Here is a 26,302-nt window from a genome sequence, read left to right as displayed (position 1 = left end):
ACAGGCGTCAGGAGATCACAGACAACTATTTCTGAGTGAGTACAGATGCACAAACAGGTCAATGTATGTGTTCAGAAATTAAATTTAATAATGTTGCATCAACGTTACTGCACTGATGTGCAACAAAAGAAAAGTTTAACAACAAGGGGTAGGAATGTCCAATGTCCGGGTTGCCTCACCCGCAGTGGCAGTCCTATTTTTTGCTGCGCTTAGCAGGCCCACTGGGATGAACCTCACCCCCTTCAGAATGCCCTGCAGCCTCAGCTGAGCGCCTGGTGCTCCGGCGCGGCTCTGACGCAGCGCTGGCCGGGCTGCTGCGGCTGCTGCTGTCCCCAGCCTCGCCCAGGACGGGATTCACTGCGGTGTTGGAGATGAGTAGTGTCTCCATGGCTGTTGTTATACGGCCCATGCCCCTAGTGACCTCGGACATGGACTGTGTGAGGCTGGCCTCCATGTTTGCCCCACGTTGGCATGACTGGGCAGTCGCAGCCGCAAGGCGGGTGAGTGACCTGTTCGTGACTCTTGCATCCCTGCGACGACTCAGCTCATGGTCATCCAACCTGGTGCAGAGCTGGGTGATGGCAGTGGTCATTCGGCCAATTGATGTTGCTATGTCCTTGTTGCTGTCAACGAAGGTCTTGAAGCCCTGTCTCATCTCACCCATCTGCAGGTTGTGCAGGCGCAACTGGCGATGGCAGGCCAGGATGGATTTCGCCTGCATCCTCTGTATTGTGACCATGCTGGTCTCCAGCCCAGCGAAGACGCTGCCTCCCGGTGCTGGTATTGGGCTGCTGGTAGCACGTGGCCTACATGGAATTCTGCTGCCCTGCTGTGTGTGCTCTGGTGTCGCTGGTGTCACGGGGTCTTGTGCAGGAGCCTGACCCGCTGCCCCCTCCATGATGACTAATGGAGCCACTATTCTCCTCCGGGCCGGGGAAGTGGCAGGTGCAGGGTGGCTCTGTGGTGGTGTGTTGTCCGGGGAGAATACCAATGAGGGCGACTGAGACTGAGACAGTCGGGGGGAGTGTGGAGTTGTGAGGGAATGTCCTGTGTCCTCCTCATTTGCCAGGGCACAGCTGTTGTCCTCCTCCTCCTGTGCTGCTGCACTGGTGCTTGCCACTGCCGCACTGGCTGTTGGTGCTGGAGCTGGTGCTGGAGCTGATGCTGCTCCCCCGCCTGATGGTGCCCCTAGGTACAAAGAAGCATTTGTCAAGTGGGTGCTAATGTGTTCCAGTCACAACTATTAAAGCATTGCACATCTCATTACAAACACGTTGATGCTGTATTACAGTTATTTATCTCATGCTTCTGCTGTGGCATTATTGGTAACTTTTGCTGAGTACATTTAGCACGATGCATTGCTCATGTCTGTTGCTAGCTGTACTGGCCTGGGGTTTGGCTGTGCATTGGGTTTGTAGGGGAGGTGTCTGGTATGGTGTGTCAAGTTGCGCATGCTTCTTACCTGTAGCTGTAGCTCGGGATGAGCTATCCAGGTCCCCAATGCCCACGACACTGGCCCTCTCGATGGTCGTCGCCACTAGTTCCTCCAGCTGAGTGAGGGGTGGCGCACGGTTTGTTCCTCCTCCAGTGAGTCCAGCCTGCTTGTGCAGGTCGGCCAGTTTGCGCTTGGTCACGCCACGGATGTCATAAAACCTCTTCTTGAGGTCGTCTAGGCTCCTGTGGGTGACACCAACTGCATTGACTTTCTCCCCGATGTCGAGCCACAGCCTCCTCTTGGTGCTCTCCGGGACAGTCAGGGACTGCCTGCCATATAGCTGGGTGTGCACCCTCACCACCTCCTCCACCAAGGTTTGCAGCTCCATGGTGCTGAATTTAGGATTGCGCTTCCGCCCTGCCTTCTGGCTCTCTGTGCTGGTGTCCATGTCTCTCAGGGATCCTGCTCACAATGCTGCACTCTCTGTGTCTGCTCAACTCATGCAGCTTTCCAGAAAGTTCTGATGAGTTGCACCTGCCTGGGTTGCCACACCCTGTGGGGGAGGGTGCTTACAGCTCATTGGCTGATGTCTTCAGTGTCACTCAACCAGCTCGGCAAAACGGCATTCTCCGAATCGGTATTTTCCGATTCGGTAATTTTCGAATGTGTTCGGTAAATACCGATTCGGAATGTATAATGCCTTCCTATTGGCCTTTCGGCCCATGGGGCGTATTTATTATTCCGATTCGGCGTTTACCGAATCGGTTGGTTCCGCATTTTTTTTTTTCCGATTCGGACTTGTCCGACCCGGCCTATACCGATTCGATAGTTGGCGAATCGGTACGTATCGACTCTCGATACCGAATGCTACCGAATCGGTATTTTTCCGATGATTATTTCCTACATATCATTTTCCGATTTTGAAATACCGATTCGGTACGGATCGGTATTTTAAAATCGGTAAATGCGTTTTACCTACATCGGGCCCTTTGTGGCTAGAATCGTTTAAAATTTTGGTGGACACTGTGAAACCTTCGTGGCTTCGCCGTAACCATCTGTTCACATTGCACAGGGCGTACTATTCCCCACTACGTTTATCTAAATTCCCCAATAACGCTCTGATTGCCTGTCCCAGATGCGGTTTGGTAGCCGCATCAGATGTCCATATGTTTCTTGAGTGTTCATTTTTAACATCATTTTGGAATGAGGTCTGCGTCTTCCTTTCTTTAGCGGTAGATCCCAAATCAGCCCATGCCCTGTGTTAGTATTTTTTGGTATTCTTCCAGAATTATGTGGCATAGGTAAAAAAAAATTGGTCTTCTATGGTTGTTTGCTGGCTAGAAGAGAAATATGCAAACGTTGGAAAGATAAGACACCTCCTCTCTTTACCGAGTGGCGTGCTTCTATGCTACAGTCGTCAAAATTGGACATGATTAGGGCTGGGAACCAAAATAAGAGAAGATGTTGGCTACTATTGAATTGGTAATCATAGATCAGATCATCATGGGTATTTTTTTTTTTTCCCCTTGTCCTATGATTACGCTGCTTGGAAGGGTCTCTGTATTTGGCCCCTTTTTGCTATACATACCCTACAAGGGCGGCTTCGGCTACGAAAGCGGGTAGTATACAGCAGTACGTTAGCCTAGATGGTACAATGTGACGATTACATGGTTGATGTAGCGCACTGCGGGATATTCCGGTATGTCTCATTATAATCCCCCACCAGTAAATCTGGGTCAGTGTCTCTGGCATCTCCTATATCTTCTCGTTACCATATGGTCACCAAGGGCGAATATGAGGACAACAAAAAATAAAAATAAAATAAAAAATAAAAAAATCACTCTAGAATGATTTAATCAGATACTCAATGTAAGACAGTGCTTATTTGTACAAATAAAAAAATAAGTGCCACGCTCTAAAGGATTTTTTAAGCACTGAGCATCCACTGCAGGTGCAATACAATTGTTTATGTCCCTTTTTAAGACATACGTACTATATAAGCCTTCTTTCTATGTACAGCGCCACATGAGTCCCTGACTTTATTTGGGCAGCACTGTTGGAAGGAAGGCCTTCTGCATAGATGGGTCAAGCAGTCTTGCCAGCCCTCTCCACAATCAGCCAAACCATTGGAATGACTCCCATTTTCACGTCTCTGAGACGGCAGAGCTGATTATGAGGCGAAGCCCAAAGTGAGATCTTCTTTTTGGATGGGACTACTGGCTTCTTCACAAGGGCTGCATGCACACTGATGTTGGGGGCTGCATTAATATTATTCAAGGGCACAGACCTTTTTTCCTCAGTCAGTACTTGGTTCAACATTTCATTTCACCACTGAGGCCATCCTTTGTACCAGGGGAGAAAATACCAAGATGCAGAATTGACACGATCCTCCAACTCTACTCTATCTTTAGGCTGGGCCCAAGTCTGTAAGGTCTGTGGAGTCAACTATCTATCTGCTGGACCTGTGGGGAGAGGAAAGTAATTGCCTGTCCAACTTGTTGAGTACACTTCCCAGAAGTGACGTGATGCATCAAGAACAATGCAGCTGGAAATGTTACTGCATGGAGGACATCTGGACGGATGGAGACTTCACAGGTTCCATGAAGTCACCACGGTCAGCTGCCCAGGAACCATCAACATCATCTAGATCTAGTAGCTGAACCATTACTTTCACAATCCAGAAGGGTGAGCCTCCCCATCCCTATAGGTGGCTTTGACTACCTGTCTGGACATCCCTGAGTTCCTTGAGAAACCTAAATGCTGACCGCTGATCCTGGATCACATGCCATTCGCTGAAGAAGTTCATCCTGATTCCACTGGATTAACCTATTTTCAGCCCAATGGTACCAACGATTCCACCATTTTAATCCCCATTTATGACTAGCTTGTCCAGGATGGTAGTCATGCAAACAGTATATTTCAACTCTACATGAACACCCTCCCTTCTATAGTTCAGTGTCTAGAGAACATTTGGACTCCATAACATTGATTGTGCCATATAAACGGGTGTCCATGACAGGACATATGGTCACCCATAGACACCATCATGAAGGCCATTGGAAGCACATACTAAGGCTATTTTAAAGGGTCTTTCTTGAGGTATTTGGCTCTATAGGCATGATTTATAGTGTGGCAGATGCACCGCGTGTAGCCCTGGGCACCTTCCTTTAACTACAGTTATCCATAATCACTGCACCCTAAAATTTAAGGAACCTTGGGGTATATTATCAAGAATCGCCGCTTTAGCGGCAGGAAACTGCCGCTAAAGCGGCGATAATGGTCTTGATAATATGTCCATGTGAATTCCCATAGCAGCCTGGGCTGCAATGGGAATTCACAAGGGCATATTAACAAGCCCATTATTGCAGTTTTAACGGCAGTTTCCTGCCGCTAAAGCGGCGATAATTTTATCGCAGTTCTTGATAATATGCCTCCTTGAGCTTAAGTCTATTCTCTCCATTCTAAAGAAAACTAAACCCAAATGCTTCAAAAGACGGGAGGCAACTCAAACACTCTCTGTAAAACAGCACTTCGAATAGGCCTTCAGGTTAAATAAAAACTTTGGAGCTAGAAATTATTTTTGGGTCGTAACTCAGACCAATGAAAAAAGAGCTAGGCAATTCTGATTTTCTATGTAGATCTGTGTTTGAGTGAATGTTTACTTTACCTGAAAAAATGCTCCTTTTCTTTTTCGAGGTAAACAACTGCTTGAACAAAATAGCTATTAAGTGGCATTTCAAGAGTCAAACTGTTTCTATGTGTGTAGCCCCTCCTGGAGTAAACCTTGGAGGATGCACCCCTCCGAGAATCAAGTTTAAAGAGAGAGCACTTGGGGGCTGCTGGTGAGTGCGCAGTACCACCCAAGACACCCAGAAAAGAGCATACAGATACAGAGGAGGGCCTAGAGGGCGACGAGAGCATGCGGCCATAGGTTATAGGGGAAGAGGCTGTCAGGAAGAGGAGGAACACCCCGATCCACTGCAACACGATAGAGGAGGACATCAGGGAGAAGCTGGAACGGGGGGGCGAGCTAAGCCCCAGGAAATTCTTGCCTCTGACCGAGCCTACTGAAGTAAGGGCAAGCCGAGACCCAGCGCACGCCCCCCAAATGCAGCCCCGGACTCCCCAGGTACATCCAGCAGTGAGGAAGGAAGCCCAGTGCCCACGCAAGAAGACAGACAAGAAGAGAGGCAAGCGCCAGGAAGCCCGCCAAGCGCGGTCGCGCTGCAAAACCAGGTCCAACCCAACGCGAGAAAAATGAGCGCGCAGTCATCTTCTCTCACCAACCTGGTCCCATTCCTACCCAAGAGAGGCCAACCAACAATGCCATGGGAAGACTGGCAGAGGTATTTTCTTAATTATCCATCGGCCCTGGAAGAAGAGAGCGAAGGGGCGTACTCGAGCTCCAGAAGGAAGAAGATACTCCTGCACAATCTAGGCCCGGAGGGAATCCGAGTATATGACAATCTAGTGAAAAAGACCAGGCCTCCCACGGACACAGATGAGTTCCAACATACGATCGAGGATCTAGACTCGCACTACCGACCAGTGGTATGTGTAGCCATAGACAGGTGCAATTTCTTCCAGCGGAAACAAGGCGGAGGAGAATCGATCGTCGAATACGTAGCCGTCTTACAGAAACTAGCGGTGACCTGCAAATTTGGAACATTGTATGACGAACTGATAAGAGACCAAATAATAATGCACACGACCTACACGGCCATCCAAGAGAAGTTGTGGGTAAACGGTGATGCGCCACTCAAGGAAGTATTGGCACTGGTGAAAAAGGCTGAACTGTCGAAGAGATGCGCAGAAGCAGCAAGAAATGACACGATCAGAAAAACGACAGTATGCAAAGTGACGGAAGGGAACAGACCAGGCAAGAACCAGCAGATAGGACCATTCAAGACACGGACCCAGAAAAGATACCCTCAGAAAGCGGGAGGAATGCAAAGGCCCAAATGGGACAGCAAGGAAAACTGCTACCGATGTAGAAGCCCAACGCCCGCTGGCAAAGACAAGGTATGTCCAGCCTTCAGGGCTAAATGCTCCTACTGTGGTATCATGGTCACTGCGAAAAAGTGTGCCAACACCGACCCAGGAAGGCTGAAGTGAAATATGTAGCCCAAGATGGTGAGGAAGAAGAAGAAACACAGGGAGAAGAGGAAGAGGAAGAAGTTTTGTGCATAAATGATCAAGTCCTGGTGATAAACTGCACGGGGTCCAAAATGCCAGTACTAAGAATGAGAATTGGAGGAGTAGAGATCGACATAGTGGCGGACTCTGATTCCCCTTACACGATAGTGTAACGAACAGTGTGGGAAAGGAACTTTCAGAATGAGACGAAGGCGAACCTAATTTCCCCGGACATACGCCCGGTCACATATACCGGCGAACCTATACCCATGGTAGGGTATTGCCCCCTCACCTTCGAATTCAAAGGACGCAAAGCAAACGGCAAGCAGTACGTGGCTGAAAAAGGACCGTCAGTATTGGGATGGATGGATCAAGGCACCTTGGGTATTCAGCTCAACCCAGGAGGAGTCGATAAGGTGTTAATGACGGACACAGAACGTGGATACGAAGAGGACGCATGGAGAAGAGAATACCCGGAGGTCTTCAAAGAAACTATAGGCCGGTTGACCAAGTTCAGGCACAAAATATGCTGAAAGGAAGGAGCACGTCCGGTGAGCCACAAGGTCTGCAACATTCCGTTCCGAAGCAGAGAAGCGGTACAGGAGGAGTTGAGGCGCCTGGAATAGAGCGGCATCATAGAGGCCATTGAGAGTGCCGAATGGCTCGCACCTCTCGTCGTGGCACAGAAGCCCAACAGGAAGGTGCGTCTGTGTGTGGACCTCAGGGAACTGAACAAGAACATATGGGTAGACAAGTTCCCTCTACCCAGGATCAACGAAATGCGGTCGAGGACTAAGGGAATAAAGTGGTTCTCCACAGTGGACCTCTCTTCTGCGTATCACCAAATCGCGTGACATCCGTCCTGTAGTCACCTAACATCATTCATAACCCCTTTTGGGTGTTATAAGTTCCTAAGGATGCTGTTCGGACTAGCGTCAGCAGCCGCAGTATTCCAAAAACTGATGCACAGATTATTCCAGAAGGTTGAAGGAGTGCAATACTTCCAGGACGACATCCTCATAATGGGGAAGTCAAAAAGCGACCACGACACAAAGCTACACGCGGTGTTGTCCATGCTGGAGAAAAATGGGCTCACAGCGGAATGTGCGAAATGCAAATTTGGAGTAAAGTCAGTGACGTACCTGGGTCATGAGATCAGCGAGAAGGGAATAGAACCAAAGAGAGCAAATGTGACAGCCATCCAAGATGCACCGACACCAACAAAAAAGGAGGACATTCGCTCGTTTTTAGGAATGGCTGAACTTTACAGCAAGTTCATTCCTCATTTCTCCTTCACGACCCATCACCTCAGGCAGCTTCTGAAGGAGAAGAATGTGTTCAAATGGTCCGGGGAGGAACAAGCAGAGTTTGATGCCCTGAAACGAGAGATCTGCAATGCAGTACCCCTCAAGGGATTCGTCCAAGCAGCCCTATCCATACTGACCACTGACGCAAGCGACAAAGGTCTGGGAGATGTATTTATGCAGAGATCACGAGAGGGAGAAGTGTCCACGGTCAGCTTTGCCTCAAGGTCGCTTGAGCCCAACAAAGAAAAATTCTGCGTAATTGAAAAGGAGATGCTGGCGGCGGTGTGGGCCATGGAGCGGTTCCGACAGTTCTTGTGGGGCTCCAGTTTCCTACTTCGCACGGACCATAAACCCCTTGTGAAAGTCCACACCTCCGGCGGACATGCCCATGCGACGCCCCGCATAGCCAAGATGACCTTGGGCTTATTGGACTATGTATATGAAGTAGAATACATTCCAGGGAACAAGAACAGAGTAGCTGATTTCCTAAGCAGAGCAGCAGATATCTAACGGGTGGAAGACCAAGAACCCTCCAGATGGGAAAGCTACATGGTGGCAGTAACGCAAGACCATGAAAGGGTGATCAGCAAAAAGAAATGGGAAGAGGCGTACACCCAAGATGAGGCCTTAGAAGTGGTGAAAGGCTACGTGTTGCATGGGTGGCCAGATAAGAAACACCTCGACAGCCAGTTGAAGAAGTTCTGGGAAGTTCAAGAGGAATTGTCGATCGGAGACAACCCCGCCATCCTACTGAGAGGGGACAAAGTAGTTCTCCCTCAGATTTTAGTGGAACACCTCCTAACTAATCTCCATGAGGGACACCTCGGCATAATGAAAACGGATTGGCAGAACGATTCAACAGAGTAATCATGGGATTGGTGCGAGCTGCAATCAGCGCTGGGCAAGACTGCGAAAGAGAGCTCCTGAAGATGTTGTGGGCATACCGCATCACTCCGGCCAGCGCAGGTTACAGCCCCTTCCGAATTCTGCGAGAGCGAGACCCTTTTACGAAGGACAATCTGGCGTGGAAACATCTAATAGTCCAGAGCAAATGGTCCCCTGCAGTGGTGCGACGAAATATTCTTAGGGTACAAGCCTTCTACACGGAACATTACAACAAAAAGCCGGAATGTCCAGAACGTGGCCCTGGAAAAGGGTGAGTGGGTGAGAGTAAAGTTGGCGGTGATGAAAAAGAAGGGTGACAGCAAATTCACACCACCACTACAAGTGATAGAGCCGTATGCCAGATCGGCTCTGCTCAGCGATGGGAAGGTATGGTCGCAAGACAGGATGGCGAGGTGCAGCAAAATCCTAAAGTGGGAGATGCCTGATGAGACAAGTCCACTAAGTGGAGAGAATGGGGGAGACCAGAAACCTGAAGCGACAGCGGATGTGGACAGGTCAGCAGATCAAACGCGTTGGGAAGGCATGGAAGATCAGCACTATCAAGAGGAAGAGGATGAAGTAGGAAGGGCCAACCCCCCAATGCCAAGGGGCCATGGATGTGACAGACTCAGTCGAGAACCAAGAACAACAATTGTTAAAGAGGAAGGAAGCCCTGTCAAGACCCAACACCAGCCGGGTGCCAATGAGAACTAGGTCGGGCAGAGCGGTCAAGACCCCCAAGAAATTGGAAGATTTCAGCATGGAGATCAAGTAAGACTGTTCCTTATTACCCATTCCCCATACTCATGCTCTTGGGCTGAGAATTATCATGTTCAGGATGTGTCCCTTGTGAGGGTGTTAAAGGGGGGAGATATGTGGTGACGTTCTAGTTGTTGTTGGGGCGGGCGCCACAGGCGGAACCGGAAGTGCGGCCATTTTAGAGAGATGCGACTCCCGAGCCTGTCGGACGCTCTCCCCGGCGCTCAGTGTATTAAAGATAGTATCTATCACCCCGGGCTCACGAGTGTTTATTTAAGGTGGAAGCTAACCTTTACACTTATTGCTTTTTTGACTTATTATTAACAGTTTGGAAAGATGCGAAGGTGTCCTGGAAAGGAAGCGAAAACTCCTGCTAACAACACGATAGTGATTCATGCGATAGCATGGGAGGAAAGGACAATATAAGGGGAAAGGGAAAATTAATACGGAAAATGAATACAATGGAGCACAAAGTAGTGTTGGTGGTTACCTGGCTACAGGGCATATCAGCAAGGGCCGAAGTTTAAATTATCGCCGCTTTAGCGTCTGTTTTCGGACAAAAAGCGGCGATAATGTTAATGCCCTATTAGCAAGGACACGCTAACCTGTGAATCCACGCTTCTTCGCCCTTTCCCTTAACGCCCAACTTTGCATCTCTGATGAGATGCAAAGTGCGCGTTCCTCCCCAGGATAACGGGAGAAATGTCGCTAAGCGACATTTCTCCTATTATCAAGCCTCACGCAAAGAAGCATACCGACAAGGAAAGAAGCGATAACCTCTGTTATCGCTACTTTTCTTACGCATGCTCTGAAACTGACTTAGCGTTGATATCCTATGGAAGGAGGATATCATGGATAAGTATGTGTAGCCTCATCAGTAAGCTATCGCCAAAAGTTGGATGATTATCGCTTGGTTTCCTGCGATAATCGCACAGTTGGCAGCTTGTGCTCTGAATTTTATTGCTTTGTAGATAAGCGTTGCTGATAGCAGGTTATCGCCGCGATAAAATTCAGAGTTGGCTGGCATTTATCCTAGCGCTAAGTGCGCTTAGCGATAATTATCGCCGGCCCTTGCTGATATGCCCCTAAGTTTGTTCTGCAATAAAACAAAGGACTGAGAGGCAATAAATGAACATAAAACAATAATTACAAATAATAATAATTACAAAGCCCATTACACAGTGATATTTGGAGATGGGTATTTGGAGTCAACTGAAGAAAAGTCTTATTCACTTTTTCCCATGTATATGTTACCTTTGCAAAAGGGTGAACTTTTCTTATGTGCCTCAATGTTACACTATGTTTAGTCAGGTTTCTAGCAGGTGTTAAAAACCTACGCTCTTCGGAGATAAGAGCAAGTTTTTTTATCGCGGGACAACTTTGCTAATACAGCGAAGTTATGTTAACGACATTTAGCGTGTAATTTATGTTAGGAATGCCTACCTTGCATGTCATTAACGATAATTATCACTGACATGCAAGGCGATAGGAAAAGCAAAGCTAACTCCTGAAATCTTGAGCTAACGCATGTTAGCGCAGGCTTGCTGATAGGGCGATAAAAATATCGCTGCTTTTTCGGCAAAAAGTGCTGCAAAAGCGGCGATATTTCCCTTGATAATATGCCCCTTGGTCCTTTATTATGAGTGCAACAGTATTGTCGTCTGAGGACCCCAGAGGTAAACAATATCCCGGGCTAAATAACCAAATCTTCCTCCTATAACTATAATCTATGGGTGATTCATCCACAAGATATTTATAGTTGTCCCGCAGATATTAGACCATTACGACACGTTATTTATTCATATTTTATTAGTATCAAAATTAAATACAAATCACAAATACATATATTTAAAAATATTTCATGTGTCGCATCAATGCTGTCAATCCATAGGTAGAGGCCCATATTAAAGCAGTAGAATAAAATGAGGTACAAAACATAGACAGAAACAACAATATGTACATAACAATGAATCAAGATTGCGAAAAACACAGCACAAAATACAAAAATACAGTGAATTGACAATACCCATGAAACTAAACACAACAAACGCTTACGTGCGTTTCGGAACACAAGAACACATGACACATTCCTTCTTCAGGGCGAGAATATATTTGCATATGTATAGGGGGCCAACTGGACGTGGTGGAGCAACCACATGGTATGTGGTATAACAACTCATCAATAGTCAGTTGGGTGCACTCGAAGACAAGTCTTCCGTCCTAGAAAGGAGATAAAAGATACCCATGAGGGCTCCTGCAGAAATCCAACTATGCAGCAATCCTGAGATTAATCAAAAGGATCCAGGTTAGTTCAAAGCGGGCCATACATAGTAAGGTACCGTTCCCGGTCCAAATGCAGTGAGGTAAGGAATGTTATAAAGAAGGGGCACTCCTGATCAGACGATCCAGCATGAGGCTCTCACATGCAGGGCAGAGCAGGTACAAAGGATGAGAAGGGGCAAACTTTTCACATCGGGATTAGAAATAATAGAAGACTCCCTCTCCCTGTCCAGCAGTGCAACGTGAAGTGCCCCGCAAGCAGGGACACCAGGATCACAATACCATGTTGGTGGTATGGTCCTAGTGGTGAAGTTCTAGCCAGTAGGCGGGAAACACTCTGCGGTGTCCTCTGGTATCCTGGCCAGATATTGTCTGGTACCTTCAGACAACCGTGAAGCTGGAGTAAAATGTCTTACATTGGAGAGCAAGCGGTGGGATTTCTTTACACAATATCTGGTCAAATTTAATGAGTGATCACAGCTAAAATGGCAGATAAGATGTAGGTGGAATCTGAGCTGAGAGACCTAGCTGTAAAAGGCTGAAGAAAGTTAGTTATGCCAAGCAACTCACCCCTTGCAAAAATAAAGAACAGGTTGCAACTTCTATCATGGGCTTTAAGCCAGGGGCATTGTTGAATCTGGGATCAGAGTTAATATGCAGCAAACAGTGCTATCAACCCAGATTTCCCCACACGTGACCCTCGAGATTCCCCCACACGTGACCCTAAGGGCAGAGGTCACTGAATTATAACTGTCCTGCTTACCCCTTCTGCCCCTTCTTCAACTGGTCTCCAGTGGCTCAATCATGGAATGAGCTTCAGAGCTCTAAAATTGGAGGTAACCAGCTAAATTCACTAGGAGCTGAAGCCTTGGATAAATAAGTGGGACTAGAGGTGGTTAAGGCCTTCTGAAATCCCCAGCTGCAGTCATTAGTAAATAGTCTGCCAAGATGAACGTCCCCAACGAGTTTATGCTCTCCTACACCATCGCTAGAGATGTTCTAGCCTGGTTAGAAATTGTTTGATTTGCTCAGACCTTTAGATTCGAATAACATGCTGCAGATTTACTGAATCACCTTCCCACAGATGGGAGTGAAACTATCCTTCATATAAATGAAAGATTACAGTGAAAATATATGACTGAGCCTTCAATCTGCAAATGTTGGCCAGCTCCATCCCAGAATAATGTGAACTTTAAGAAGTGTAAGTGAGAGCCTGAGGTCTCTCATTAGGCCTAATTGCTATTTGGGAATCATAACTGGGATGGATTGGTCAAGGGCATGGTTAGCAATAGACTGTGATTCCATCAACACCCTTTTGCTTGCTGAGGATTTCACAGAGTAGTGTCCGGCAGACCTTACTTATTTGGCTGACCTGAAGTAGAAAGACCCCAAGCATCTTGCTGAGGCTACGGATAAGTGGGCATAAAACATGGTTGGACAGAAGGAATAGGTGATTATTGACTCTAGGTCCAAATGGGCAGAGGGTTCATATCAGAATGGACAGAAGCAAAAAGAACCAGTAATGACAATTCCCATGGTCTTCAGCAGACGCCCAAGGGTAATGGCAAGAAGGGGAATTTAGCTAACACTTTTTCCGCTGGTTCCAAGATGTTAGGCCTTGCATCCTCGGTGTAGTTCTCCCCTAACCTTTTGCCTTTAAGCATCCTGTTATGCTGACCTAGTTTTGCTGGCTTTAGGACTCTGTGTACTTTAGCTAGCACTGCTAACCAGAGCTATAGTGCTTGTGCTTTTTCCTTAAAAAATGATAATATTGGCTTAATGCCAATTGGCCTATTTAATTTACTTGTAAGTCCTTAATAAAGGGGCACTACATGTGCCCAGGGCCTGTAAATTAAATGGTACTAGTGGGCCTGCAGCAAGCATTGTGTCACCCATTTAAGTAGCCTTTTAAACATGCCTCAGGCCTGCCATCGCAGTCTGTGTGTGCAGTTTAAACTGCCATTTCGTCCTGGCAAAATAACCCTTTTGCCAGGCCCAAGCCTTCCTTTTTTATTACATCATACAATTCAACCCAGTATAGGCCCTAAACAACCCAGAGGGCAGGGTGCAGTGTATTTAAAAGGTAGGACATGTACTTTTAACTTTTACATGTCCCGGATGTGAAAAACTCCTAAATTCATTTTTCACTACAGCACAGCATACCTCTCTCACAGGGTAAAATTGGAGTTCCCTTATTACCTTTAATAAACTGTAATTTCTCATTGGGAGCTTGTAGACAGTTCAGGTTTGGCGTCTAAAGAATTGTAATTAAAATCCTTTTTTAATGGTAAAGTCAGATTTTTTGTCACCCTTAAGAAAATGGCACCTTTTGAAAGTTAGCATTTTCTTGTTCTGACCATTTGGTGCCTGTTGCCTGAAAGGGAAGATAGATGTTTGTCAGGATGGGCCACTCTGAGTTAATGAGGGTAAGGATCTGTCACCTATCAAACTTCCACATCACAAAGAACCTGCCGTAATTTGGAAAGGCCTAGAATCCCACTTTGTGTACTGTGCGGAAATGATACATCCTGGCACGCTCACCAAGACCTTTCCAATTTACTGAGCTAATGACTGGACGTAACATTCCTTATTGTTGAATGCTCTCCTACGGACTACATTTGTCTGTCTCCACTCCCCTCGTTTTGGACTTCATATCGGACCCATTTCTCTATAGGGACCTAGTTCTGATATAGATGGGCCTTTATGGTTTCTTTCACGGATGATTTCTGCGCCCAATAAACGAGTCATTTAGCCTTGAAAAAGTCCAAAGGACGAAACACGTGTTGTCTGCTTCTCTCTTTTTACCTACCAAGACATTGAAGAATTCAAGGAATAAAACCATTCATGAAATAAGAAGATTGCTGTGGACCTCACAAGTTAATTTATTACTGTTTACATGCTTTGATCTGTCTTGACTTTACAGACTTTTTGTGTGTGCTTTGGCACATTTTTGGGTTCAGCACAAGTTAAATCGAACTTTGCTTGTGCCTCACCCTGACAAGGATTGTGGTTACTGCTTGAGTAAGAGTTTCATCCCCTACCCAAACTGTAACCCAATTGTTTACAAATGATCAGTGGGTGTTTCAAGTGTGTCGATGAAAGCCGTGTCTGTTCTTCTATCAGGATGTTTACTCTCCATCACAGAAGGAAAGGAAGGTCAGGTGAGCCATCTGTAGTGGTTATGGATATTTGGAATGGGCTTCTGGAAGGGAGAACAAAAAGCCCGGATACATGTACATGCTAACTCAATGTGTTAAGGTTAGGGGACCCAATCTAGCAATGCAGAAGTAGTCCCTGTCTTGAGAGACTTAAAACCCCCCACCATGAAATTGACCCACACCTCGTTGAAGCTGGCTTGTGGCGCCTTCGACAATCATGTGGCCAGGATAGAACTTGACATAGATGGCAAGAAGAACATACCCCTTCACATTTTCCTGCCACCAGAATTGTTGATCTTGTTGCAAAGATTTAACAAAATCCTAATGAAATCCATTGGAATAAGCCCTGTGGGACATCTTCCTACTACGCCTTATGTTTGACCATAGAATTGTACCCTTTATGTTAGAAGGGAGTACTTCACTTAGAGTGCAACAGTATTGTGGCCCCAGAGGGGCAGGGGTAATTGACAATAACACTAGCAGTTACCCTAGAACTAGCGTGTGCAGCTTGAGCCTCTGATCGTATGCTATGGTAACAGAGCTCTTCTTGAAATAAAAATGTGTGGGTGGCTCTTACAATTAGCGGAGCTAATGCAGCCACAAAATCTCTGTCATGCAACATATAAAACTGTGTGACTAATATACAGTCGGTATAATCATAAAATCAAGCACGATTCTCATTATGCTGTTTTTATGCGTGTCCCTTCATGGTGCAGGTTCTGTGATAAAAAAATTCATTTTATGATTTTGAATGCAGATATAGTGGCTGCTGTCCCTGTAAGACCTGCATCCCTGCAGTCACAGCCAGCTCGGTAGGACTCTCAAACAGAATCCTGCCTCCTTGATATTAATGGATCAGGATTTTGCGAGTTCTGATACAGCAGAAAATAAGCTCCAGGTCTCATATCAGCATTGTGTAAAAACAGCCACTGTTTTGCACCCTTGGGCTTTGTGCGTAGGGCTATGTTTTTGCTGCTTTCTGAAATATGCAATTCTATTGCTTTCCTGTTGTATCCCCTTGTCCACCTTTCAACACTTTGGATCATATTTACAAGCCCCTTGCACCACCAGAGTGTCCCTTTTTTTTAAAGATCCGATGGCACAGTGAGCTGTCCCATATTTACAAGGCCACACAAACCACCCTGCGTGGCTTTTCATGGCCTTGTAAATATGGCCCCCTTTAACACATTGTTCTGGATAAAAGGGGCGTTCCTTTGGTGTTGCTGTGGCTGTTTCCATGAAACACCCATAGATTCTGACAAATTCCCAGATTTACTAGGTTTCGTAAAGCTGGGAATGCATCAGGGGAGGCACTATAGTGGTACAACGAGGAGAAATACCTTTATTTCTCCTCGTGTTTTGCTCTTTCTAAGTGTGCTGCATTTTGCAGCACACACAGAAGGAGGAAAATGCCATCAATGAATGTTTTTGTGTAGGAATGGGTCACTTCCTGCACAAAAGCAATCATCCCTGCAACCCAGGCACCCTTGCACCATGGTCCAAGTGTGCCTGCATTGGCACAAGGCAGTCAATTGTGCGCCAGAATTGAGGAAAGCACAGGAATGTGTCATATTGTTGTAAATATGATGCATCCCTGCACTTTCCTAATGCCACAGCTCAGCGCAGCAAGATGGCTTGCAGCGCTGGATCATTTCCTTTTAAATATTTCCCTTTGTTTCTCTGCTTTAATCTATGTTTCCATGTTTCTATTTAAAGGATGCATGTCTGAGCAGAAACCAATGCAAGCATTCATTCATTTATTCTTCATTTTAAATATCCATACATTTATTATCCATAGGGACTGCCCTCTTGTCATCACTGCCTTTTCTGCAACAACTTAATAGCTCCCAATGTAATAGTTCTTTATCAACAACATCTCCTGCCCCACAACAGCTACAATCTGCGTCAGGAAGGAACAGGCATGAAAAGGATCTAAGGAGCATACTTATTAGAATGGTGGCGCAGAGCAGCATAGCAACTTACCTTGTTGCTCTGCCCTGCATCACACGGAAAGGACAGGAATTCACCATATCTATCCAATACGTGCATTCCTGTCCTTTCCCCCTGCGCTGGTGCCGTTTCGGAAGCCTAGCGCCAACACAGGCCCTATTTGCACTATGGTGCAAGGGTTCCTGCGTTACAGGCAGGATTGTTTTTGTGCAGGAAGGGGCACCTTCCTGCACAAAAACAATCCATAGAAGCGTGGTCCTCTTTCTATGTTTGCTGCATTCTGCAGCAAACATAGAAAGAGGAAACAAAGAGGAGATATAAACATATTTCTCCTCGTTGTGCCGCACGTGGGGAGGCATGAGATTTTGCCGTATTGCCAGGTTTACAAGTCCTTGCAAATGTGGGAATGCATCAAATACCATGGAAGTTCAGTGGGAACACCCACCTCAACACCCATGGAACGCCTCTCGTGCGCAATGTAAGGCAACGTAGCAATTTGTGCTGCATTGCATTACTCCATATTTGTGAAGCCATTCAAAGCCCCACAAAGTGGCTTTGCGTCGCTTCGTAAATATGACTTGGGGCTGTGGGTCATGCATGTATCATGTTGCGTGGTGCACGCATCACGCAAGGCCCTCGTAATTATGGCCCTAAATGTCTAGTGCCTGGAACAAAGTTAAATGTTACTGTTCACCACTGTATTTTATAAATGTGTGAATCAGTTGCAATACATTTGTTTGTATGCTACCTCGATTCATCCTTTGTTCCCTACTGATGACATTTCAGCACACTTTAACAAAGTCAAATGGGGATAGTTTCCTACTTTCAAATGGTGGAGACTATCTTGAAGCGCTAAAGTTCCTAGTGGTCCAGAGTGTTGCTGCTAGCCAATCAATATATATAGTTGCTGCAGTCAGGACCTTGTTGTTAGAGCTTGGAAACTCTGCAGATTGTTGTTCTCCAGAAAGTCGATGAAAGATTGAACTGAATACAGAGAATTATCATAGGATAATTTTTATGTTTAAAGATTTAAACTTCACAACTGAGAACTATTTTTAGGAGTCACCCGTTCAATATTCTAAACTCTTAGGGCCAGATGTAGGTAACTCATTTTTACCGACTCTAAAATACCAATTTTTACCGAATCGGTATTTCAGAAAAGTGAAACGAGATGTAGGTCAAAATCCGGTAAAAAAATACCGATTCGGTAAAATTCGGTAACCCCTTCACTGTATTCACCGAATCGGTATTTTCCGATACGGCAAATACCGAATCGGTAAATACCGACTCGGTAATTACCGACTCGGTAAATACCGAGTCGGGGATACAAAATATCAGGCAGTTGAAGTATCAACCAATCACATGTCTCCATCCCGCCCCTCAGCCAACCGACAGAGCAATAGACCAATCCTGTGCATCGACCCCACCCCACAACCAGGAAGTGGCCACACCCATGCAGGTGCAGTGTAACTGATCACACAGGAGAGCAGACACACAGAGACAGGCAGTTGTGAAGCAGATCCCTGCAGGAGAAACAAATGGAGCCCCAAGACTTTCAGAGGGAAGGAGCAGAGAGGAAGAGGAAGATGAAGTTTAGCACTGGAGAACTGCAGGTGCTGGTGGAGGAGGTAGTCAAGCACTACCCAAGAATCTTTGGAAAGCAGTCCCTGCAGGTACCAGAGGCTGTCAAGAGGAGCACCTGGCTGGGGATTCAGACTAAAATCAACGCCATAGGAGTGACCAACAGGGAAGTGGACGACCTAAAAAAGCGATGGTACGATCTAAGGATCATCACGAAGAAGAAACTGGCTGCAAGAAGCAAGGAGTCCAATTTAACAGGTGGAGGGAAGAACAAGGCACCTCCACTCACAGACCTGGAAGAGCTAGTGGAGTCCACACTGGAGCCAGACTGCGTCCTGGGGATTGGTGATGCAGACAGCTCAGCCCGAGCTGCAGCTAAGAAAGGTAAGGGACATGTCCATCATCCCACACCCCCTGCCTGTGTACCTCCCCCAATGTGGCTATGTATGTAGGAAATCCAGTTCTGACTTTAGTACTCACCTGCAATGCATTATGGGAGTGGTAGTCATAAGAATACCCATATGAGCAGTCATCATGAAATGTAGTCAGGCATGCCACACAATACAATCAGACACATGGGAGGAGCAGAAAATAGTGATGTGAAAATTTAATTTTATATTGATGTACACGGTGAAAGCGCCACTAAGATACTGTCCATGTCTGTCCACAGGAGAGACATCACGCAAGTCACAGCAGGTGAGGGAGAAGACACATCCCCAAAGGGATAGCAGTGAGCAAGAAGGCAGGGATGCTGGGACCAGCAGTGCAAGACCTACAGCACCATGCACACAAGCAGCAGACATACCAGAGGCAGACGACACCCTGCAACTGGAAGCATCTCCTGTGCTCATTGGCTCACCACTACCTGCGTCAGAACAGTCACACACATCAGCAGACTCCGAGGTGTCTGAAATCCTCAGGCCTGTGAGGCATGAGGGTCCCCCGCATAGGATCCTACAAACATCCTCGGATGAGGAAGGGGAATGTGAGGAGTCTATGCAGTCTATGGCAGGGAATGCACCAGGTCACACATCCACTCCTGTCAGGCCATCTGAAGGAACAAGACGTCGTAGGGTCCGGGAGTCAGGCGGCAGTGGCCGTGATGAGAGTGTGTTCCAAGGCCTCGAGACCACAATGGTGAAGGTTCAGCGCCTGCAGGCAAAAGGGATAAGTGCAGTACACAGGCAGATGCGAATTCTGAACAGCAACTTCACAGACATGAACAAAGGAATATCATCTATGGCAGACAGCATGAAGGACATGGCAGAGGGAGTCAGGGAGATGTCTCAGAGTGTGATGACACTCTGTGTGGAACTTCATGAGGACGTGCACAACGGCGCAGGGAGACCCGTCGTACGCAGCAGCAGATAGGCGGCATGCGGCAACTTGCTAATGCAACTTCACTGATGTGTCGCCGGTCAGTTGCAATGCAGGAGGGGCTGGTGCACTGCTGTACTGACCTCACACGGGGGATGGGGAGAGTCACTACAGCGATGGAAGTGTTGCTGACAAACCAGTCAGCCACCACTGGAGCAGAAGGTCTTGGGGACACAGATACCACTAGTAGCAGGGGCAGCACCCCTGTCCCTGAAGTAAGGAGGAGTAGCAGACGCCAGAGTGCCGGCGCTGGCACTGCAGACTTAGAACCCAGCCAAGCTCATGCATCACGCGGGGCTGTTCATGGGCGCAAGCAGTGAGCCTAGCATGTTCAGTTGGACATGTGAGGGTGAGGTAACCCCTGTACACACAGTAGTGCCAGGCACACTAGTGTGTGAAATTTGTGGCTCATGTCTTTTCTACGTAGTGCTAAATAAACTACGTGCATTGACGTACAACACATGCATTGTCTCGATACTTACTCAGAAGTAGTTGTGTGTGATTTCTGTCCGTCTCTGTCTTCCATCTGTGGGTGTTGGTACTCCGACTGTGTTGGCTGCTGGTAGTGCCTGATCATCGTCATGGTCTACATACTCCTCCAATTCCACCTCTGTGCCCCTCTTAGTTGCGAGGTTGTGCAACATTGCACAGGTTGCAATTATCTTACAGCACGTTTCAGGTGTGTACTGCCGTGCCCCCCCACTTTTGTGGAGGCAGCGGAACCGGCTCTTCAGGAGGCCAAAGGTGCACTCAATGATGTTCCTGGTGGATTTATGTGCCACATTGTAACGTCTCTGGCTGGGGGTTGTGGGGTTGAGGTAGGGTGTCAGGACGAAGGAACGGAGTGCCTATGCACTATCCCCTAAAGTGAAAGACAAAATATACATTACTCAGATGCACACATTGACATACATCTGCTTCATCTATCAAGGGAGTGTCACCCATTTCTTTACCTAGCAGGTATCCTTCCCCAAATTCACCCGCTGTCAGGCGGGTATAGATCCCACTGTTTTGGAAGATATATGAATCGTGGGTACTTCCTGGGTATCTGGCCACTATATCGGTGATGAAGAACTTGGCATCGCAGATAGCTTGTACATTAATTGTGTGTGTTGACTTCCTGTTCCTGTATATGTGCTCTGTGGCAGCTGGGGGGCAAATGGGGATGTGGGTCCCATCAATGCAGCCAATCACGTGTGGGAAGTTTGCCATGAGGTAAAAGTCAGTCTTGGTCCTGAGCAAGTCCGCATCAGTGTCTGGGAAGTGGATGTAGTGATCCATTTTTAGCATCATGGCATCCAGGAAATTTCGGGAAAAACGCGACAGGCAGCTCTGGGACACCCCACCTACCGCTGCCACTATACTCTGGTAGCTCCCAGATGCTAGGAGGTGTATGCTACAGAGCACCTGGACATGGGGTGGGATGGCATGGGCCCTTGGTCTTGGGTGGTCCAGAAGTGGATGCAGGTCCCTGATCAGGTCCATGATGGTTTCAGGGTGCAGTCTGTATCTCTGCAGTATCTCTGGCTCTGTCAATTGGAGGAGTGTAATCCTTTGCCTATATACCTGTTCCTCCCTTCTCCATTCCCTCTCACCTGCTGCCTGTAGCCTTAGCCATCTTGCTATGATGTAAAAAGCCACCATTCTGCTTCCAGTGTTGCATTTTGGGGCCCTTTTTTATAGGCTGCACCTGATTACCACCTGCTTGCAATCCATGTTAAATACCGACTCGTAATTACCGAATTTTGTAGCAAATCCGTAATTTAAGGCTCACCTACATCTCGATGGCGTGGTATTTTCCATTTCTCAATTTCCGAATCGGTAATTTTACCAAATCGGAACTTTTACCGACTCGGTATTTATTCCGAATCGGTAGTTTTACCGATTCGGAACTTTTACCGACTCGGTATTTGTTCCGAATCGGTAATTTTACCGAATCGGAAATATTGACGTTTTGGTATCTTTACCGAGCCGGTAATCTACCGAATCGGTATTTTTTCCGATTTTAGGCGACCTACATATCATTTTCCAAATACCGGTCGGTAACGGCCAAAAACACCGATTTTCGGCCGTTACGGACCGGTATTAGGCTACCTACATCTGGCCCTAAGATGTGTATCATGTTCCTTCCCCTATAGGAGCAAAAAGCATCTGCATCTTTGTACATACTCTGATAACATTTCTATTGATACACTTATGGTATTACGAAGGTGTCAAACGACATGGGAAAGTTAAAGCTTGTTGTTAGATGCACTCTATAAAACGAATGTGTATTTATTATGGTGCAGTTCACAAATCGATCAGATTGAATATAATTCGAATTACAGAGCATATTTGTATGACATCGTATGTTGTTGTATATATGTATATCTAATCCTATAGTAAGAAACACACAATAAGTCAGAATATTTTTTGCAAATCTTACGTACAAATCTGTTTTTCATCTTTAGGAAGACAGAGTTTCACCAGACTACACAGAGTTGTGAACAAAGGGGCATATTATCAAAAATGCCGTTAATATTATAGCTTCAAAAAGGGGGTGGTGATGGGCAGAGTATCTGAGTTAATCAGAACACTCCTACCCAGTCAACAGATCAGGGCTTGATCCATCACCGTTTTTTAGCTCACTGCACCATCCCAGTTCAGAACCTGGCTATATGCAAATTAGTCTGTCCCTGGCCCAGTGCATCATGGGAACAGGGCAGACCAAACTACCAAGCCAATTCTTCACTTATTTTGTCCACCCTAAGCGTGGAAGGGTATACTCAGATGTGAGTCCCTTGCTCATTGCACCATCAGGATTCAAGCAAGCCGGGCCGAAGACGGCTGAAATGCCAGAAACCGGTCCCCGGAAGCTTGTTTCCTTCCCAGTGTAAGAATTGGCTTTTGTAGTCTGGTCTGCCCTGTTCCCATGATGCACTGGGCCAGGGACAGACTAATTTGCATACAGCCAGGTTCTGAAACTGGGATGGTGCAATGAGCTAAAAAACGGTGTTGGATCTAGCCCTGATCTCTTGACTGGGTGAGAGTATTCTGCTTAATTCAGAGACTCTGTCATCACCACCCCTTGTTGTAAATTATTTTGTCCACCCTAAGCGTGGAAGGGTATACTCAGATGTGAGTCCCTTGCTCATTGCACCATCAGGATTCAAGCAAGCCGGGCCGAAGACGGCTGAAATGCCAGAAACCGGTCCCCGGAAGCTTGTTTCCTTCCCAGTGTAAGAATTGGCTTTTGTAGTCTGGTCTGCCCTGTTCCCATGATGCACTGGGCCAGGGACAGACTAATTTGCATACAGCCAGGTTCTGAAACTGGGATGGTGCAATGAGCTAAAAAACGGTGTTGGATCTAGCCCTGATCTCTTGACTGGGTGAGAGTATTCTGCTTAATTCAGAGACTCTGTCCATCACCACCCCTTGTTGTAAGTTAATATTATAGCAGCTTTACCGGCAGGAAACTGCGGCTAAAGCGGCGATAATGGGCTTGATAGTATGCCCTTGTGAATTCCAATAGAAGCCCAGGTTCTGGTGTTAACCTCGGCTTCTATGGGGATTCACAAGGGCATGTTAGCAAGTCCATTATAACCGCTTTAGCTGCAGTTTCCTGCTGGTAAAGCAGCGATAATTTTAAAGCCACTCTTGATAATATGCCCCATAGAGATTTGAGAGGTTCTTGAAATATCAATACTAGAAATTATGAGCTGAAGCTAGAAAGATAAAATCATTGAAAGCTCCTCGTTGTCTTCAGATAGCAACACTCCTACAGTGAAGCCTGTACCCAGCTGTAAGATCGGGCAGAATGACAATATCCAGTATCCCTATTTCTCTCTTTTGAACCTATTCCTCTTTTCCCAGGATTATTTCTAACCCATATATTTTTGAGTGTATTTTTGACAGTGACTTTGGAGAAGTAGCTAAGCACACATCACTCCCATTAGATCTGGATACCATGGAGATTGTATCCTGACAATTCTCCCATATAAACCATCACTTCATCACTTGGAATTTGGTTCACCATCTTGAAATAAATCAGAATGACAAATAACACTGCATGCCTTTATAAAGTGTGACTTTCTTTATTAGAGCGCCACATTATATATCCCCAATGCATTTCGGGCTATTACTGCAGCCCTTCAGGTTGACGGGCACCGGAGCCCGTCAACCTGATCTGTTTATTTTGCGGAATTCTGCATACCATTGTCGTTCACGTTGATTCACGGCTCGTCATATCGAAGCTACCCCCTAAGGAAGGGCTGCAGTAATAGCCCGAAATGCATTGGGATTTATAATGTGGACGACATCATTGATGTAAAACAGTGGAATATTTACAGATATGGAGAATCTTTTTGCAAATTGAACAACCATGATGATGATGTGTTGAATAAACTTTAATTTGGACCTTGTTGGATTACATTTGTGGAACTTCGCATATTGAATGACCACTGAGTCTCATGAACGCTGTGCACCGAGGAGTCCTCCCCCAAGTTGGGGTAGCATTGTAATAGTCGTTGCAGTACCCAGCGCTGTAAGGAACGGACAGCGCTACCTTAGTAGCACGCGACAGCCCATAAACTGTTGGATTTACATTAATCATAGTCTAGCTGTGCGAGTCCTACCATTATCTTTGTCAGTTTAACTCAAGAATCCCAATTTGAGTGGCATTTTCACGGTCAGGTGAGGCCTGTGTGCGCTTCATCGTATACTTTCTATTCTGTCGGCTTATTTCCTATAATACAGTTTCAGCTGCCCCTTAATCTCAGACCTTTACTTTTTCATCTCCATTCTCCATTTTTCTGCTTATCTCTTTAGACAATGTAGGTCAACGCTATTTGTCATTGTGTACAAATTGTTCATGTAGCTTTTCACGTGTTTCACCTTGGGTATGTTGTTTAATGGATTTCCTTGATTCACCGAAAAGGATACACTACAGTGTATTGTCATTTCAATGTTATGTCTATGTAATATATTTGTTGTGTAAATATAAGTGTTGTTGGTCATGTAGAGTGTGTTTTTTGTAAATATCTTTTTACATATCTTTTTAACTTACAGCCCTGAAGAAGTCCTATATAAAAAGGACGAAACGCGTTGGGTGATGTTTTTTTATCAACTGAATAAGTAAGAAGAAAATACTATACAACTTGTATTTCCAGCCACTTTCTTCATTGAACTATGATTCTTCAATATCCATGGATAATTCCTTATGGACTTTTTTGATTAGCAGTGGTGCAGCTCCAATCCAGTTTCTTTGTTCTATAGTCCCTTGTGAGAGGAGGTGCTTCTGGACAGGGGGCACATTTGGATATCTGCACACAAGATTGTTTTGCATCTAAATAGTAGTGGTAATTTACAGTACAGGTGCTGCGTATGTTGCTTTTTGATCTACTGTCCAAATCTCGAGTTTTTAACCATCAAGCAGTCAACACTAATTTACTGCAATTACAGGAGACTGGGTTAATTGCAGAGATGATTTCAAATTTGAAATCCTCACCAGCAAGCGGCCCGATGGACTCCCAGCTGTCCTCTATAAGAAAACCCCATTATGGTGGGCAATCTAACTAAGTCCCTTCTTGAAATGGATGACTAACACTGGGTGTATCCCCCCTTATAGTGAGGTGTTATAATTAAACCAATCTACCAAAAGGGCACCTGAAGTGATCCTGGAAACTATCATTTGATCTCTTTTTTGGATGTTACATCTAAAATCTACACTCATCCTCCTTGTAAAATTCTTGAGCCATGGGAAGTACTCCGTAGTTGATTACTGCTTTACACTAAGGGCAATAAGTACAGTAGGCAATCTGTGCTGTTACATTGTTGACTTTGAAGCTGTATTTGACAAAGTGGATAGCAGGATCCTATTGCAAAAACTTGCAAGGTGGAATATCCCCAAAGATCTGCTGACCATGATTCGGGCACTTCACAAATATAATTGGGTACAGGTCGGCCTAAATGGGTTGGCAAATCGAACATTTAAAATTCCTGTGAAAGTGGAGGTTGTGTCTTTGTCAAATTTTTTTTAGTTCATTCATTTCTGATCTCTTAAACACTCTAGAAGAAGTTAATCCTTTTCCCCCTAAGATTAAAAGAGTGCATACTCATTGTCTTACGTTTGCAACTTACTTAGATCTGATGCATTTGACACCAATGCCTTCAATAGGAAGTCACAAGTTTAAATGCTTATTATGTGACAGACTGTTTCATGGTTAAGGTGCACAAAACCAAGACTATGCTTTTTTCAAATAAGCTAAAAAGGTACTCATGGTTCCTTGATTCCTCACCTTCTGAACAGGTAAATTAGTATAAATATTTAGGAATGACTTTCTCTTACAATCTGAAATGGGAAAACCACATGACAAAGGTGAGAACTGCTATACTTAGCACAACAAATGATCTTAGGAGATTTGATCGGAGGTATGGAGTGTTATCCAATGACCCAC

This window comes from Lissotriton helveticus, chromosome 7, assembly GCF_964261635.1.
Source record: "Lissotriton helveticus chromosome 7, aLisHel1.1, whole genome shotgun sequence".
Lineage (NCBI taxonomy): Eukaryota > Metazoa > Chordata > Amphibia > Caudata > Salamandridae > Lissotriton > Lissotriton helveticus.
The sequence above is the reverse complement of the archived record's forward strand: the minus strand, read 5'-3'. Positions refer to the sequence as shown.